The 19,224-nt window shown below is 52.3% G+C and overlaps 1 protein-coding gene across 8 annotated transcripts in view; it reads right to left on the reverse strand.

Moving 5' to 3' along the window:
- FAM53A (family with sequence similarity 53 member A) overlaps positions 1–18,821 on the reverse strand; it is a 53,764-nt gene extending 34,943 nt beyond the window's left edge. Inside the window, exon 1 of one of the 8 annotated variants that reach the window (XM_063603651.1) lies at positions 12,579–18,821. The gene's annotated coding sequence lies outside the window, so the exon portion shown is untranslated. Of the gene's footprint in view, positions 1–11,279; positions 12,375–12,578 lie in introns of those variants that run through there. The other 7 variants (XM_063603655.1, XM_063603657.1, XM_063603653.1 and 4 more) reach the window with 7 other exon arrangements.
- Positions 18,822–19,224: the final 403 nt, after the last annotated feature.

The following is a 19,224-nucleotide window of genomic DNA, read 5'->3' on the forward strand; positions in this document are numbered from 1 at the left end:
ACACAGAGCAAAGCGAGCAGCAGTGAACACAGGCACCCAGGAACCCATGAACCCAGATACCCAGGAACCCATGAACCTCAGAACCCAGGAACCCATGGACCCACAGACCCAGAACCCACGAACCCACGAACCCAGGAACCCACAGATCCAGGAACCCAGGGACCTACGGACCCAAAGACCCAGGTACCCACAGACCCAGGAACCCAAGAACCCACGGACCCACGGACCCAGCAACCAGGAACCCACAGATCCAGGAACCCATGAATCCAGGAACCCACGGACCCAGGGACCCACAGACCCACAAACCCAGGAACCAGCTACCCACAGACCCAGGAACCCATGAACCCATGGACCCACAAACCCAGGAACCCATAGACCCATGGACCCAGGAACCCAGGAACCCACAAACCCAGGAACCCAGGAATCAGGAACCCAGGAACCCATGGACCCAGGTGAGGTGGGGGTGGCAGGAAGCACCTCCTCACGGGGTGGTGGGGAGCCACTAGTGAGTGCAGAGAGAATGAGGGAAATGCCTTAAAATCACCACTTGACCAATGTCCCAACACAACAGTCTCAGGCAAGATGCATCCGTGATGCTGGACCCACAGAGAACGTATGGCGAGAAACAGAGCTCACAGCCTCAGAGTGATCCCCAAAAGATGCTCGGCAGCCACCAAGGAAAAACAGTAACAGCAGGTTTGCCCGGCAGGCACCTGAACCCAGCGATCAATGTGAACACCCCAAGAGCCTCCTGTGAGGCGCCCAGGACACAAACACAGGAACCTGAATTTCCTTTTTTTTTTTTTTTTTTTTGAGGCAGAGTCTTTCTCCATCGCCCAGGCTGGAGTGCAGTGGTGTGATCTCGGCTCACTGCAACCTCCGCCTCCCAGGTTCAAGCGATTCTCCTGCCTCAGACTGCCAAGTAGCCGGGATTACAGGCACACACTACCACACCCAGCTAATTTTTGTATTTGTAGTAAAGACAGCATTTCGCCATGTTGGCCAGGCTGGTCTCCAACTCCTGACCTCAGGTGATCCACCCACCTCAGCCTCCCACAGTGCTGGGATTACAGGTATGTATCACCACCACGCCTGGCCTGGAACCTGATTATTTAATTCTGAAGAAATGTCAGACAATCTCAAAACAGGCCAACTCTCCAAAATGACCAGCCAGAGATCTTCAGAAGCATGGAGTCAGGAAAGAGCTCGGCGAGGCCCTGCCCAGACTGGGGGGGGGGGGGGGGGGGTCCCAATGCAGCACGTGACCCTGGGTCAGAAAAACGGCAGGGAGGACACGTCCCAAATCTGCCTGAGCACCATCAGATGCCAGCACCATGCCACACTGATGCCACACTCCTGGCTGTGACTACTGCCTGTGGTCACGTGTGATGTGAACGCCTGGAGGGTCTGCACGCCCTCGACAGAGAAACGATGACATGTGTGTGCAAGAGTCACACGCTCATAACTCACAGACTTTAAAACATCAGACGGGCTGGGCGTGGTGGCTCATGCCTGTAATCCCAGCACCTTGGGAGGCCGAGGAGGGTAGATCAGGAGGTCAGGAGATCGAGACCATCCTGGGCCAACATGGTGAAACCCTGTCTCTATTAAAAATATAAAAATTAGCTTGGTGTGATGGCGCGCACCTGTAGTCCCAGCTACTCAGGAGGCTGAGGCAGGAGAATCACTTGAACCGGGTGGGGCAGAGGTTGCAGTGAGCCGAAATCACACCACTGCACTCCAGTGTGGTGACCCAGCGAGACTCCGTTTCAAAAAAAAATCAGATAAAGTGTGCCCGCAAAGCACCAGCCAGGGCAAGTGTCCAGCAGCGCCAATGCGGAGCACCCAGCAGTGTCAAGGCAGCAGCTCTGGCACGCGGGAGGCGCATGCAGCGCAGGAGGGACCACGTCTACTGCCAAAAGCAGCTCCCTGCTGGGAGCCCAGGAGACGATGGGGATTGTGAGTGCTGGGCAGGGAAGAGACCCTCGTGTGGAACATGCATTTCCTGCAGGAAGGAAGGCGTTAGTCAGGTCATCACCGACACGTGTGTTGGCTTCCAAGATGCCAGCAGGGCCATTATAACAATCTCCCATAACTGAGGGGGCTTCAAACAACACAAGTTTACTCTCACAGTTCTGGAGGCCGGAAGTCCAAAACTGAGGTATCAACAGGTGCCTCCTTCTGGAGGCTGAGGGGGAACCTGTTCCAGGACTCTCTCCAGTTTCCAGTGGCTCTGGGAGTCCTCGGCATTTCCTGGCTTATAGCTGTACCACTGCGATCTCTGCCTCTGTCACCATGCGGCCTTCTCCCCAGCGCCACAGAGTCTCTGTATCGCTATCTCTTCTTATAAGGACACCAATGATTGGGTTAGAGCTGACTCTAATGATATGACTTCATCTTAATGTACATTAATTGCAAAAGCATCTGGCCGGGCGCGGTGGCTCACGCCTGTAATCCCAGCACTTTAGGAGGCCGAGGCGGGCAAGTCACAAGGTCAGGAAATCAAGACCATCCTGGCTAACACGGTGAAATCCTGTCTCTACTAAAAATATAAAAAATTAGCTGGGTGTGGTGGCGCGTGCCTGTGGTCCCAGCTACTTGGGAGGCTGAGGCAGGAGAATTGCTTGAACCCAGGAGGCGGAGGTTGCAGTGAGCCGAGATCATGCCACTGCACTCCAGCCTGGGCAACAGAGTGAGACTCTGTCTCAAAAAAAAAAAAAAATTACAATAGCATCTGCAATTTCTAAATAAAGTCACATTTGCAAGTATTAGGGGTGCAGACTTGAACATAACCTCCTGGGGGATGCGATTCCACACACACAATGTCAGGCCCGTCTCCCCTTACAAGAAACTGAGCCATGAGGATGCAGCACCAGTCACGAGGCGTGATGGACAGCGAGTCCCTCCCCCTTGGCAGTTCTGAGGCCAGTCTCCAGTCTGCATGAGGGAAGTCTGGGGAAGGAGCAGTTCAGGACCAGAGGAAGCCCCTGCCGGAGCTGGGAAAGCCCAGAGATACAGAAACAGTGACGGATGGTAGCAGTGAGAAGGATGCCGTAGGACCCCACCTGCAATTTCGAGGGGCGATCAGAGAGGCCCCTCTAAGGCAGTGACATTGAAGCCAGGACTGAAAGCTAAACAAGAGGGTCCCGGAAAAGGAGACAAAGGCCAGGACAAGTGGGAAGAGACCTCTGGGTTCCAGGTAGATGTAGAAGAGACGTGGGAAGTGAGAGAAACCTGGCTCCCACTGCCAGAACTCACTGTCCCTGCCACCAACAGGTGAGGAGTGGGACCCAGCAAAAACAAAGAGGACACACCACCTGAGCTCCGGGAAGCACAGCCGGCATCAGGCATCCCTCGCCCCTACTCCAGGACCTCTCAGCGCCGGCCCCTCCAAACAGAAAGTGGTCCCTCCCAAGTCCACAAGCACTGCCCTGAGCCCAGGCGATGCCTTCTCCTCACACTAAGTGGGCTCACTTCAGAGGACAGCTACAACGAACTCACTTCCACTTTTCTGGCATTAAGTCGCCATCCTCGCTCCCAAAGGCTCCTTGTAACTGCACCGTAAATCCCTTCCTTGTAACTGCACTGGTGACTTAGCCGACAACCCCAGGAGCTTTCCCTGCCTCTCCTTCCACCTCTGCACCTAGCTCAAGCCTGATCCTCAAGGTCTGGAGGACCGCAGCAGCCTACACTCATTCCCATCCACTGGGCAACCCTTGGCCCGACCTCAGCGGAAAGCAGATCACAATGCTCTGGCCCCCAGAAACAGCCTCCTCAGCCCTTAGGACAGAGGCCAAAATCCTCACCCTGGTCCCCCAACTCCCCCATCTTCTCCCCTCGCTCCCCAGGATCTGGCCACACCAGTGCCCTGCAGACCCCTAGGAGGGTCAAACCCAGAGCTGGAGCTCCACGGGGGCAGCAGGGACGAGCCCCCACCACAGGCAGTGCCTCAGCTCAGATGGCCGCCTCACGGGACAGCGGCAAAATGCCCTCGGCTGGCGGCTCTGGCCACTCTCATTCTCCAGGACTCATCCTCCAAAAAGGCACCAAAGCAGGTTCGATTTTTCTGTGTTTTAATTTAATTCGATCCACATGCAGTCAGATAGAGCATTTGTAGAGCCATGAATTAGCTTCCTATAACCAAGTATCACAAAGTGGTGGCTTAGGACAGAAACGAACTGGCCAGCTGTCCTTGGAGGCTGGGAGTCCAAGACCAAAATGCCAGCAGGGCCATGCCCCTCTGAAGGCTCTGGGGAGGGACTGATCAGGCCTCCCTCCCGGCTCTGGCGTCACTCCAATCTTCCCACCGCATTCTCCCTGCGTGTGCCTGTGTGCAAGTCTCCCCATTTTATAAGGATATCAGTCATTTTGGGGCAGGACCCACCATGCTCCAGTGTGACCCCATCTTAACTCATTACATCTGCAACAACCCTATTTCCAAGTAAGTGCACATTCTGAAGTACTGGGGGGGTCAGGACTTCAACATGTGACTTCTGGGGGCGGACCTCACTCAACCCCTAAAACAAGCTGTATTTTATTTCACCACGGCGACACACACAGGGTGCTGGCTTACAAACCAATACTGAGCTACTCCCAAACGTGCAGAGGCCTCACCCCTGCCACTCCACAGTGGCCACTTCCACCCCTTCAGCCCTGTCCTTGGGTACTTACTACACCCATGCACACAGCCCGCAGACACTGCTGCTCCTGGACTGTGCCCCAGTGCGCCCCTCTGAGCATCATCTGCTGGCTTGAAGGCACGTCAGGGTGTATCTCTTTGCCAACACAGCCCCACCCCACACCTCCCAATACGGCTGTGTGAAAATTTTGTCAAGTCATCGCTGACATTATCATGTCACTATAGTGTTTCCAGTTAGGCCACACAGTGGGGTCTGTTCTCCAAAGTTCATAATTCCTTCCTTTTTACGAGTGCAAAGTTTCTGCCTAGTATAAACTCTTGCCCCAATCTCCCCAGCAGATTTATAAACCTCCTAGGAATAAGCCCTTTGGTCAAAGACATCAGGACACCTTCAGCCCTTTTGCTCCTGGAGTCCCACCTTGTGCTCAGCGCTGGCGGGGCTGTGCTCTAGCCCACGCGGGGCACCCCTCCCCCTCATCTTGCAGCTTCCTGAGAAGGGGGGCACGTGAAGACCACACCTCTTCTCTCCTCCACTTCTGTAAGAAGCCCACTCCCAGGATGCCTGCTCAGCTTTCAGGGTCTTCTCTCGCCCCAACTTTAGAAAATGCTCAAGGCACCTCAAGCAAGGTCTTCCTTGGTCCAGAGACCACGTCCTTCCAGCCTGGCTCATGGCGCACTCTGCACCCCACCCTGGTCTGCATCTCCGTCTGTTCCTGGACTCCGTGTCCCACGCTTGCTGCTGTTGCCGCTGTTCTAGGATCTATCCTCCGCTCCTCCAACCCTTCCAATGATGTGTGTATGCTTCACCCCCAAGGGCTCCCTCCTCTTCTCCAAATGCCCATGTCGGGACCTGTCTTCACGCTTATCTCTGAGCCTACATATACAGGGCTGCTTTTCATGGGGGTTTTAAATTACTTTTTCTGGTCCCTGCACTCCGTATCTCAGCTCCCTTGGTCTTCTCTGCTTTTCCTGGCTTCTGCTTTCACACTGGAGCTTTCCTCTGATGTTGCTCATTCTGGCTCTCCATTCACACACAGAGGGAAGAGCTGTCAACACGCTGTCTCACTGCAGAGGGATACAGTGGCCGTGTCCTCCCTTCAGATGGCAAGAGAACTCACCCTGAGACCAGCCTGGCCAACATGGTGAAACCCCATCTCTACTAAAAATACAAAAATTAGCCGAGCGTGGTAGCAAGCGCCTATAATCCCAGCTACTCAGGAGGCTAAAGCAGGAGGTTTGCTTGAATCCAGGAGGTGGAGGTCGCAATGAGCTGAGATTGCACCACTGCGCCCCAGCCTGGGTGACAGAGTGAGACTCCATCTCAAAAAATAAATAAATAAAGTTTATACAGAGAGGCAAACAACCCAGAATAGCCCACATGATATCACAGGAGAAGAACAAAGTTGGAGGACTGACACTATCCAACTCTAAGACTTATTATAAAGTTGCTATAATCAAGACAGTGTGTGCCCAGGCACAGTGGCTCACAACTGTAATCCCTGTACTTTGGAAGGCTTGGGCCCAGGAGTTCAAGACCAGCCTGGGCAACATAGTGAGACTCCATCTCTACATAAAATTTTAAAATTACCTGCGTGCCTATAATCCTAGCTACTTAGAAGGCAGAGGTGGGAGCACTGCTTCAGCCCCAGAGGTGGAGGATGCAGTGATCCATGATTGCACTGCTGCACTTCGACCTGGGTGACACAGCAAGACCCTGTCTCAAAATAAAAAGACAGTGTGGGATGGGCAAAAGAATAGACAATTGGATCAATGGAACAGGCAGAATAGAGAGCCCAGATATAGAACCACACAGTCACTGATCTTTGACAAAGGAGCAATGGTAATACAATAGAGAACAGAGAGTCTTTTCAACAAGTGCTGCTGAAAAACTAGACATCCACAAGAAAAAAAGACATGAGGCTGGGTGCGGTGGCCCACGCCTGTAATCCTAGCACTTTGGAAGCCCGAGGCGGGTGGATCATCTGAGGTCAAGAGTTCAAGACCAGTCTGGCCAACATAGTTAAACCCCACCTCTACTAAAACTATAAAAATTAGCCAGGCGTGGTGGCATACACCTGTAATCCCAGCTACTCGGGAGGCTGAGGCAGGAGAATCACTTGAACCCAGGAGGCAAAGGTTGCAGTGAGCTGAGATCACACCACTGCACTACAGCCTGGGCAACAAAGCAAGACTCCATCTCAAAAAAAAAAAAAAAAAAGACATGGAGTGTATGGACACCCTTCATGAAAACTAACTCAAAATGGATCACAGACCTAAAGTAAAAGGCAAAACTATCAAAATCCTACTAGATAGATAACACAAGAGAAAAATATAGATGACTTTGGGTTTGGCGATGATTTCTGAGATACAACACTGAAGGCACGATCCATAAAAGAAAGAATTGTTATGTTGAACTTCATTAAAATTAAAAATATCTGCTCTGCAAAAGACACTGTCAAGAGAATAAAAAACAGTTCCAGACTGAAAGAAAATATTTGCAAAAGACTTGACAAAGAACCATTATCCAAAATATAAAAAGATATTTTAAAATTCAACAATAAGAAAACCCCAGCCTGGCCAACATGGTGAAACCCCATCTCTACCAAAAAACTACAAAAATTAGCCGGGCGTGTGGGCACACACCTGTAATCCCAGCTACTCAGGAGGTCGAAGTAGAAGAATCACTTGAACCCAGGAGCTGAGGTTGCAGTGAGCCGAGATCATGCCACTGCACTCCAGCCTAGGTGACAGAGTGAGACCATGTCTCCAAAAAAAAAAAAAAAAAAAAAAAAGGCCAGGCCAGGTGCAGTGGTTCATGCCTGTAATCCCACTTTGGGAGGCCAAGGCGGGTGGATCAACTGAGGTCAGGAGTTCGAGACCAGCCTGGCTAATGTGGTGAAACCCCATCTCTACTAAAACTACAAAAATTAGCCTGGCGTGGTGGCGTGCACCTGTAATCCCAGCTACTCGGGAGGCTGAGGCAGGAGAATCCCTTGAACCCAGGAGGCGGAGGTTGCAGTGAGCCAAGATAGCACCACTGCACTCCAGGCTAGGCAACAAGAGGGAAACTCCATTTAAAAAAAAAAAAAAAAAAAGAACCCAACCCAACTAAAGAAAAAATTGGGGCAAAGACTTTAACAGACCCCTCACCAACTGGGGCCGGGTGTGGTGCTCACGCCTATAATCCCAGCACTTCGGGAGACCGAGGCGGGTGGATCACCTGAGATCAGGAGTTCAAGACCAGCCTGGCCAACATGGCGAAACCCCGTCTCTACTAAAAATACAAAATTTAGCTGGGCATGATGGCAGGCGCCTGTAAGCGCAGCTACTCGGGAGGATGAGGCAGCAGTTGCAGTGAGCCAAGATCGCACCATTGCACTCCAGCCTGAGCAACAGGGCAAGACTCTGTCTCAAAAAAAAAAAAAAAAGTCCGGGCACGGTGGCTCACACCTGTAATCCCAGCACTTTGGGAGGCCGAGGCAGGTGGATCACCTGAGGTCAGGAGTTCAAGACCAGCCTGGCCAACATGGAGAAACCCCGTCTCTACTAAAAATACAAAATTAGCTGGGCGTGGTGGCACATGCCTGTAATCCCTGCTACTCGGGAGGCTGAGGCAGGAGAATCACTTGAACCCAGGAGGCGGAGGTTTCGGTGAGCCGAGATCGCACCATTGCACTCCAGCCTGGGCAACGAGAGTGAAACTCCGTCTCAAAAAAAAAAAAAAAAAAAAACCACTACACACAAGGTACCACTACACACCAATTAGAATGTCCAAAATCCAGAACACTGACAACACCCAAGTGCTGAGGAGGATATGGAGCAACTGTGTACATGATCCAGCAATCCTGCTCCTTGGTATTCACCCAAAGGAACTAAAAACTTATGTCCACACAAAACCTGCACACAGATGCCCATAGCAGCTGTATCCATAAGTGCCAAAACTTGGAAACAACCAAGATTTCCTGTAGGTGAGCAGATAAAGTGTGGTACATCCAGACAGTATAATATTATTTGGCACTAAAAAGAAATGAGCTATCAAACCACCAAAAAATACAGAAGATATTTAAATGCATGTCACTAAGTGAAAGAAACGAGTCTGAAACGGCTACGTATTGTATGATTCCTACCATATGGCATTCTGGAGAAGGTTAACTGTGGAGACTATTTAAAAAAGCAAACAAACAAAAACCGTGGCTGCCAGGGGCCAGGGGTAGAGAGAGGTGAGGCAGGGCACAGATTTTTAAGGCAGTGAAATGATTCTGCATGATACTATAATGGTTGACAAAGGTCATTACACATTTGTCTAAATCCATAGACTACAACACCAAGAGTGAACCCTGATGTCAACTATGGACTTTGGATAATAAGCATGTGTCCATGTAGGCTCATCAACTGTAGCAAATGTACCACTCCGGTGGGGGATGCTAGTCATACAGGAGGTCCTGCATGTGTGGGGGCAGAAGGTATAGTGTCTAGCAACTCGATTTTTTTTTTGAGATGAAGTTTCGCTGTTGCTGCCCAGGCTGAAGTGCAACAGCGCGATCTCAGCTCAATGCAACCTCAGCCTCCCGAGTTCAAGTGATTCTCCCACCTCAGCCTCCCAAGTAGCGGGGATTGCAGGCACCCACCACCACATCCAGCTATTTTTTGTATTTTTTAGTAGAAACGGGGTTTCACCATGTTGGCCAAGCTGGTCTTCAACTCTTGACCTCAGGTGACCTACCCACCTCGTAGGGTCCAGCCCCACAAGGTTGATGGCTTTCTCCCCGTGTCTCAGCCTCCCAAAGTGCTGTGATTACAGGTGTGAGCCACCACGCCCGGCTGAACTCGCTATTTTTAAGTGCACTGAAACCACATTGGAAGTGTTCCTTTTGCAACCCAACAAAGGAGAAGAAACTCAAATCTTTTTTTTTTTCGACATGAAGCCTCTCTCTGTTGCCTAGGCTCACTGCAGCCTCCACCTCCCTGGCTGAAGCAATCCTCCCACCTCAGCCTCCCAAGTAGCCAGGACTACAGGTGCACACCACCATACCCGGCTCATTTTTTATTTTTATTTTTTGTAGAAATGGGGGTCTCACTATGTTGCCCAGGCTGGTCTCCAACTCCTGGGCTCAAGTGATCCTCCTGCCTCAGCCTTCCAAAATGCTGGGGTTACAGGTGTGAGCCACCAAGCCTGGCCAAGAAATTCAAATCGTAAAATGAAGATTATCATTGTAACCACTCCACTGGTCAGAACAGGCTGCACCATATCACCACATGGAAAAAGATAAACTGCACCAAGTAATTTCACTGTGAGGTAAAGAACACAAGGTGAGCTCTGGACAGCTGCACAAAGCCCCGGGTTCAGACACCAGGTGGGCCCACTCACTAGCCAGGCCAAGTAACTTCACCTGGACAAGTAACCGCCTCTCCAGGCCGGGGTTCCTTGGAAACTGAAAATGAGAAGAAACCACCCACTTCATGAGGCTCCAAGGAATCAGATTAAACTACATAACACATGTGACAGTTCCTGAGTCCCTGACACACATTTTCAAATTATAACCACTTAATAACAAATGCTTAAAAGATTGTGAAATTCAATTTTTCTTTAATATCATTGCAGAAAATGCCAAAAGGGTTTATATAAAAATTTTTAATTTCCTTTTTTTTTTTTTTTTTGAGACGGAGTCTCGCTCTGTCATCAGGGTGGCGTGCAGTGGCGCCATCTTGGCTCACTGCAACCTCCGCCTCCTGGGTTCAAATGATTCTCCTGCCTCAGCCTCCCGAGTAGCTGGGATTACAGGCGAGCACCACCACACCCAGCTAATTTTTCTATTTTTAGTAGAGACGGGGTTTCACCATGTTAGCCAGGATGGTCTCGATCTCCTGACCTCGTGATCTGCCCGCCTCGGCCTCTCAAAGTGCTGGGATTACAGGTGTGCGCCACCGCGCCTAGCCTTAATTTCCTTTTTTAAAAAAACATTTTCCCTGTTCCCAATGCACCGGTGAAAAATACCTGTTTTCTTAGTTCTTTTATCTACCAGCTAAAAATGTGTACTCTCTCGGATTAGAGCCTCTTCCTATTTCTGTTTCCTGTGCACATCATTGCATGTGAGCAACTACCTCTATAACTAGAAAGGCCTCACTATAGAGCAACTACCTCTATAACTAGAAATGCATGCACTAAAAAAAAAAAAGAAAAAATTACTTTGGCATTTTCTCTTATATACTTCAAGTAGTAACAAAAACGTTCTGTGGTCCCCACGTCCAATCTAAGAAACATAAGGACGCATCCAAAGGGGCGGAACAATTACCAAGGACTCAGTGAGTGTGACCCTCAAAGTCGCAACACAGAACACAACAGAGGGACAAAGCTGCAGAATCAAAAGCTCTAAGTTCACGGGACAGCACGGGGAATCAACTATCAAGCCACAGAAGGGGATCAGGACTGCCAGTACCCAGCGCACAAGGAGGACTCAAGGAGGCGGGACAATGGCGCCGGACGAGGGAAAACTACAATTGTCTGAAAGAACTACCACCTAGTTGTCCTGCGCTAACTAACGCAATTTAAAGAAAAGTCGCTGTTTCTAAACAATGACAGTTTCCATTTTGGGGTAATATTGAAGAGCTTCAAATAAATCAAAACCGTTTCCCAGCCTACCTTCAGGGTGCAAGGGTGCACTTCCCTTCTAGCACCCACTCTGATGAGGGACAAGCTCAGGCGACAGGAGGGTGTTTAAAGCAGCATCAATATGTTCAGGTTAAATTTCTTAAATATTATGAAACGGAAGCACATTCTTTTCCTTTTTTGTTTCGTTTTAAGACTAGTCAAGTGCAGTAGTGAGAAGGGGGAAAGAGTGGAACAAGGAGTTCGATCTGTAACGGACTCAACAAGCAACAGAAAAAACTCACTCCCTTGGCACCAGCCACGAGCACATTCTTGAAGCCAAACTCATCCATCCGTACTGGGAGATAGATGATCATAGAAACATCAAGTGTGAGTCTGGTTTGAGTTTAAAACGAAAAGTGCTTTAGAGTTATGGAAGCTTAGCTTCAAAGAAGAGGCACCAAGGATGCCGCGCGAAAACTCACGAGGCCACTTAACACAGGCTGCGTGGGAAACAGGGGCTCCGCGACTGCGCTCAGATTAACGGGAAAAGACACCCCTCTAGAGTCGGGCAGCAGCGGGCGGGCACCGGCGCCTTCTCCACACAGGAGAATCTCGGCGATTTACACCCTCCAGGCTACGCAGAAAAAGCGGCTTCGGAATCCGCCGCAGGTCCCCTCCTCGGGTCGCCGGGGAAGTCTGGCCTCCCGCGTCTGGGTCCCCTTCGTGACGCCCCAAGGCCCCGGTTACCACGGCGACTCCCCGCCTCTCGCGCCACCGAACCACGGCGCGGGGCCACCAGGGCGGGCCTCGCCTCGTGCGGGAAAGTCGCCTCGACGGGCGGCGCACACGGCGGGGGCTGGGGGACGTAGTCCACGCGCCCAGCTCGGAGCGCAGGGCCCCGCGCCCACGACCGCCCGCGCCCTCCACGTGCCGCGGGCAAAGCTCGGAGCCGGTGCGCCGAGGCATGGGCAGCGTGGACAAGAGGGGAGCGGACGGCGGCGCGCTCCGCCCGGGCTCGGTACCTGAGCGCGGCCGCGGGGCGGCGGAGCGAGAAGACTGCCGGCCGCCCAGGCCCCGCTCGCTCAGGGCGACGCGCCTCAGCCGCGGCGGAACAAAACCGCGGCCGCCGCCCCGCCCCCTCCGGCCGCCCTCATTGGCCGCCCGCGCCCCGCCGCCGCCGCGAGCCCGTCAGCCGCCGCCTTCTCCACGCCGGCCCTCAGCCGCGCCGACGGAGGGGGCGGGGCCTCCAGGGGCCCAGGCTCGCACCGCCCACCGAGTCCACAGCGCGCCCTGTGCGAGGGTCTGGCCCCGCCCCCGGATCGACGCCCCGCCCCCTGCGCGCGTGCGTGCCTGGCACTCGGCGGCGTCCTCCAGGCCTAGAAGGCAAGACCTGTGGCGGCGGCGACCTGAGGCGGCGGGGCAGGACGCGCAGCGAGGAGGGCCCGGTCGGCACTAGCCGTGGCTCAGGCGGTGACCCAGCCTGGGGCGCGCGGTCTCGGGGCCCGAGGCTCGCCGCCGCCGCCTTCCCGCCTGCCGTCTGCCCGCTGTGTAGCCGTTGGCAGGTCGCTCGCCCTCTCGGGTCGCACTTCTGCACGCGCACAGTGTGCATCAGGCCCTCGCTCATGGGCGCCGAGGGCGGACCGTGCTGCAAGGCTCCTTCTGGCGATAGGCGGGGTTGGGGCCTGGTTCCGTCCGAGCACAGCAGGGCCCAGGGAGACCGGACTCTTGGGGGGTCCCTAGGGATGAGCACCCTGCAGAGGAGAGGGGCAGCGGAAGGAGGCCGTGCCCCGCTCTCGGGGTCTCCAGCAAATTCCCAGGAAGGGGGTCCCTGCCTCCCTCTCCAGCCTCCCGTGCTGGGGCTCGGGTGTGTCCTGGCTGAGATGAGCCGCCTGACCCAGGGCGGGCCTCTGACGGCCAGGTGTGCTGGCCCTGGGCTGTGTGGCTATCCGCCGACTCTGGAGATTCCACTGAGGTAGGGCGGGATTTATTTCAGACCAGATGATTTCTCAAAGGTGCAGGAGAAAAATGCTCCCCACCCCTGGAGAGGGGCCCCTGGGGTGGGAGGGGCCTGAGGGACGCTGCGGTCCAGTGCCTCCCCATGTGCGCCCCCTGAGGGTTTGGTGGGGGTGGGGAGAAGGGGTGGTCTGACGGGAGAAAGAGCCACCTGTGTCCCCTGGCCACCGTGGGGCTCGGTGGCCACGTCCCACAGTGGACACTGTGGGCAAACAGATGCATGGAGGCCGGCTGGTTCCGGGAATAGGCTATGGGTGAGGCCACGCAGCACCCCTGGGGCTGGATGCTGGAGGAGGCATCGGGGCTCCCAGGGGTCAGGCTGGGGGCTCCCAGGGGTCAGGCTGGGGCCTCCCAACAGGTTCTGGGCCTGGTAAGGCTAGTCCTGTGCAGGCTGCGAAGCCAGGCCAGCTGACGCCAGGACAGGCTGGAGTCAGCCTCACCTGTCTGGAAGAGTGGGAGTCCCAGCGGGGCTGGGGAGGGGAGAAGGGCTGGAGCAGGCGTCCAGGCCATTCTCTTCGCTGGGGTCCGGTAATCTCCCACCTGCAACAGTCAGGCTGTGCTGGCCAGGTTACCCAAGGACAAGTGTCTTTGTGACGTGGACCAGAGCAGAAAGTGGCCAGAAGAGGATGAGGGCACCTTTGCCCGGGGCAAGGCTCTGCCCATGGCAGCCCCTCCTGAGCTGGGTTTCCATCCTGGCCCCTGTGGACCCGAGACAACCACCTCAAATCACAAACGTCAGAGCTGTGTGACTGATTAACTTATATCTACCCACCCCTCTCAGCCATTACTTGGATAATTATTAAGGGCTTTTAGTGGATTAAGAAATAAGAGTTGGCCGGATGCGGTGGCTCATGCCTGTAATCCTAGCACTGTGGGAGGCCGAGGCGGGTGGATCACCTGAGGTCAGGAGTTCAAGACCAGCCTGGCCAACAGGGTGAAACCCGGTCTCTACTAAAAATACAAAAATTAGCTGGGCGTGCTGGTGGGCGCCTATAATCCCAGCCACTTGGGAGTCTGAGACAGGAGAATCGCTTGAACCCAGGGAGCGCGGAGGTTGCAGTGAGCCGAAATCACATCACTCCAGCCTGGGGGAAAGAGCGAAACTCCGTCTCAAAAAAAAAAAAAAGACAGAAATACGAGTCTGTGCCCCTTTAAAGTAATGTCCCATTTGCCTTGATGATGTCCACAAAACCGAAAAGCATTTCAAAGCCCTCCTACAGGGCAGATTACAGGGACACACTTGCTGGCCAGAGATGGTTGCTGGGTCTCAGAGCTCAAACCTCTCCCTCATGTGGGAGGAGTCAGATGAGGGCCATGTTTCAGGCTGCTGTGGGGCAGTTGGCCTGCCGTGGCTGAGGGTCAGTCATCACAGTTCTGTGTAGCTAGCCCTTGCTGTGGACTAGCCCACGGGAAGGTGTTGGAATCCTCCCCATTTTACAGATAAGGAAGCTGAGCCTCAGAGCAAAGGGGTTTGTCCCACCATAGTGACAGTCTGTGGCTTTGCCACCACCTGCTCTCCTGATGGCCCTCTGAGAATGCTACCTGCTCCCATACAGGAGAAGCCGCCTTGTCTCAGGTCCATGGTGGTCTGGCGTTGATGAAGCCCTGAAGGGAAGGGCGGGGCTGGCCTGGTGCCCATGCCTTTCTGGTGCTGCAGGGCTGTTCTGGGCAGGTTCCCCAGAGCCACTGGGATGGGGCTGGCTTGGGTAGCAGGGACCCTAGGATGGGGCTGACCAAGTCTCCCTTGCCTGACTCTGGGACTGAAGAAACACTATCACAAAAGGTCACATGCTGGATGATTCCGTTTACATGCAATGTCCGGAATAGGCAAATAACAAGTGGATTAGCGAGTCTGGGGGGAATGGGGAGCAACTGCCTACTGGGTACAGGGTCTCCTTTTGAGGTGATGAAAATGTTTTGAAACTAGATAGAGGGAGTGGCCACACAACATTATGAATGTATCAATGCCACTACGTTGTATGCTTTAAGTGGTTTATTTTATATTAATTTCACCTCCATAAAAACTAACAAGGCCAGGCGCGGTGGCTCACACCTGTAATCCCAGCACTTTGGGAGACCGAGGCAGGTGGATCATGAGGTCAGGAGTTCGAGACCAGCCTGGCCAAGATGGTGAAACCCCATCTCTACTAAAAATACAATAATTAGCCGGACGCAGTGGCGGGTGCCTGTAATCCCAGCTACTCCAGAGGCTGAGGCAAGAGAATCGCTTGAACCCAGGAGGCAGAGGTTGCAGTGAGCCGAGATGGTGTCACTGCACTCTAGCCTGGGTGACAGAGCAAGATTCCATCTCAAAAAAAAAAAAAAAAACTAACAAAAGGATCAGGAACTAACAAAAAGGATCTGGAAGCCATTTTGGCAAAGATTTGACAAAACTGGTTATGTGTGCAGAGGCTTTATGTTATTTTCCATACTCTTCTGTACACCTCATGTATCTTTCACAATTTAAAAAAATTAAAGGCAAGGTGGCTCACACCTATATCCTTATAGTTTTTTTAATCTACTTGTTCTATCAATTACTGAGGGAGCAGTGTTGAAATCTCCAAATATAATAGTGGATTTGTGTTTTTTTTTTTTTTTTGATACAGAGTCTCGCTCTGTCGCCCAGGCTGGAGTACAGTGGTGCGATCTCGGCTCACTGCAAGCTCCGCCTCCCGGGTTCACGCCATTCTCCTGCCTCAGCCTCTGGAGTAGCTGGGACGACAGGCGCTCGCCACCACACCCGGCTAATTTTTGTATTTTTTTAGTAGAGACGGGGTTTCACCGTGTTAGCCAGGATGGTCTCGATCTCCTGACCTCGTGATCCGCCCGCCTTGGCCTCCCAAAGTGCTGGGATTACAGGCGTGAGCCACTGCGTCCGGACCTTTTCATTCTTTTAACGGTATTTGGCAGAACCAGTTTTTATTTATTTATTTTTTTTTTTTTTTTGAGACAGGGTCTCACTCTGTCACCCAGGATGGGATGCACTGCTGTGATCGTAGTTCACTGCAGCCTCAAACTCCTGAGCTTAAGGGATCCTCCCACCTCAGCCTCCGGAGTAGCTGGGACTACAGGTCTGTGCCACCATGCCCAGCTAATTTTTATTTATTTATTTATTTATTTTTGAGACGGACTTTTGCTCTTGTTGCCCAGGCTGGAGTAGAATGGCACGATCTCGGCTCACCACAACCTCCACCTCCCAGGTTCAAGCAATTCTCCTGCCTCAGCCTCCCGAGTAGCTAGGATTACAGGCATGCACCACCACACCCGGCTAATTTTGCATACAGACGGGGTTTCTCCATGTTGGTCAGGCTGGTCTCAAACTCCTGACCTCAGGTGATCCGCCCGCCTCAGCCTCCCAAAGTCCTAGGATTACAGGCATGAGCCACTGTGCCCAACCAGGCTAATTTTATTTTTATTTTTATTTTTTTAGATGGAGTTTCGGTCTTCTTGTCCCGGCTGGAGTGCAATGGCACGATCTTGGCTCACTGCAACCTCCAACTCCCGGGTTCAAGCAATTCTCCTGCCTCAGCCTTCCCAGTAGCTGGGATTACAAGCATGTGCCACCATGCCTAGCTAATTTTGTATTTTCAGTAGAGACGGGGTTTCTTCATGTTGGTCAGACTGGTCTCAAACTCCCAACCTCAGGTGATCTGCCCACCTTGGCCTCCCAAAGTGCTGGGATTACAGGCGTGAGCCACCGCACCTTGTCCAGCTAATTTTTTAAAAATTTTTTGTAGAGATGGGATCTTGCCATGTTGCCAGGGCTGACCTCAAACTCATGGCCTCAAGCCATCCTCCTACCTCAGCCTCCCAAAGTGCTGGGATTACAGGCATGAGCCACCATGCCTAGCCACAAGTTTTTAATTTTGATGAAGCCCAATTTGTCCATTTTTCCTGTTATGGATTGTGATTCTGCTGTCCAGTCTATAAACTCTGCCTAGCCCTAGATGCCAACAATTTTCTGCAAGTTTTATATTTTGCACTTTACATTTAAGCCTGTGATCCATTTTGAGTTAATTTTTCTAGAAGGTGTGAGACTTAGGTTGAGGCTTGCATTTTTGCTCTTGGATTTTGCTCCAGCCAATCTAGCATATTTGTTGAAAATACCATCCTTCTCCACTGAATTTTTTTCCTTTTTTTTTTTTTTTTTTTTTGAGACAGAGTCTCACTCGTCACCCAGGCTGGAGTGCGGTGGCGCGATCTCAGCTCACTGCAAGCTCCGCCTCCCGGGTTCACGCCATTCTCCTGCCTCAGCCTCCTGAGTAGCTGGGACTACAGGCACCCGCCACCATGCCCAGCTAATTTGTTGTATTTTTAGTAGAGACGGGGTTTCACTGTGTTAGCCAGGATGGTCTCGATCTCCTGACCCCGTGATCTGCCTGTGTCGGCCTCCAAAAGTGCTGGGATTACAGGCATGAGCCACCACGCCCGGCCTCTCCACTGAATTTCTTTTGCACCTTTGCAAAAGTCAGTTTGCCAGACTTTTGTGGGTCTATTTCTGGGTTCTGTGTCCTGCTCCATTGATCTGTCTATCCCTCCACCGACACCACAGTCCTGATGTCATATAACCCTTGAAAAAGATAAGCTCATTCTATTCACCTTCTTTTTCAAAACTTTCAACTATTCTAGTTCCTTTACATTCACATAAATTTTAGAACCATCATCTACAAAAAATATTGCTGAGATTTTGATAGGAATTCCATTGTAACTACATACATCCATTTAGAAGAATTGACAATTTTTTTTTTTTTTTTTTTTTTTTTTTTTTTGAGACGGAGTCTCGCTTTGTCACGCAGACTTGAGTGTACTGGTGCAATCTCGGCTCACTGCAACCTCCGCCTCCCAGGTTCAAGCGATTCTCCTGCCTCCGCTTCCTGAGTAGCTGGGACTACAGGCACACACCACCATGCTCAGCTAATTTTTTGTATTTTTAGTAGAGACAGGGTTTCATCATCTTGGCCAGGCTGGTCTTGAATTCCTGACCTCAGGTGATCCACCTGTCTTGGCCTCCCAAAGTGCTGGGATTACAATGTAAGCCACTGCACCTGGCAAAAATTGACTTTTTTTTTTTTTTTTTTTTTTGAGATGGAGTTTTACTCTTGTTGCTCAGGCTGGAGTGCAATGGCACAATCTCGGCTCACCACAACCTCCGCCTCCCAGGTTCAAGCGATTCTCCTGCCTCAGCCTCTCAAGTAGCTGGGATTACAGGCATGCGCCACCACACCTGGCTAGTTTTGTATTTTTAGTAAAGATGATGTTTCTCCGTGTTGGTCAGGCTGGTCTCAAACTCCCCACCTCAGGTGATCCGCCCACCTCAGCCTCCCAAAGTGCTGGGATTACAGGCATGAGCCACTGCGCCCGGCCCAAGAATTGACATCTTTATTGAGTCTTCCAATCCATGAACAAGTTACATTTCTCCACTTACTAGATCTTTGTTTCATCAGGGTTGTGCCGTTTTCAGCATACAGGTCCCATACATGTGTTGTTAGATTTGAAACTAAGCATTCTAGTTTAAAAAGCCCAGAGTCTCACCTGAATCCACTCCCTTGTGGAGGAGGCTCCTGACAGCTCCTGTGTTGAGCCCCTCTCCATGTAAAGACTGTCCCCGGCCCCCACCACACACATGCACCCACCCACCCCCCCACCCCCCCAGTGAACAGCGGGGACAGACCTAGGACACCTGCTGCAAATGCTCCCAGGAGTCCCTGGCCCACAGCAAGTCTGAAATCCAGCTGGGCACACATCACCTGGCAGTCCCCTGACTAGGCCAGCCTCAGTCCTCCAGGCTCCTGGCTCCATCTCTGAATTATCCTTCTTTTTCACAAAAGGCAGCCTGTGTTTGCAGCTGGAGAGTTTTATCTTCCTACTTCCCGCTGGTAGGAACCTGAGGGTTCAAGGCCTCTTGTATTGCCTGGCCCTTTCAGTCCAGCCTGGCAGCAGCTTCCGCCCATGTTAATTCTGTGACTCTTAATAGGGTTCAGTT

This window comes from Pan paniscus, chromosome 3 (genome assembly GCF_029289425.2).
Source record: "Pan paniscus chromosome 3, NHGRI_mPanPan1-v2.0_pri, whole genome shotgun sequence".
In the NCBI taxonomy this organism is placed as follows: domain Eukaryota; kingdom Metazoa; phylum Chordata; class Mammalia; order Primates; family Hominidae; genus Pan; species Pan paniscus.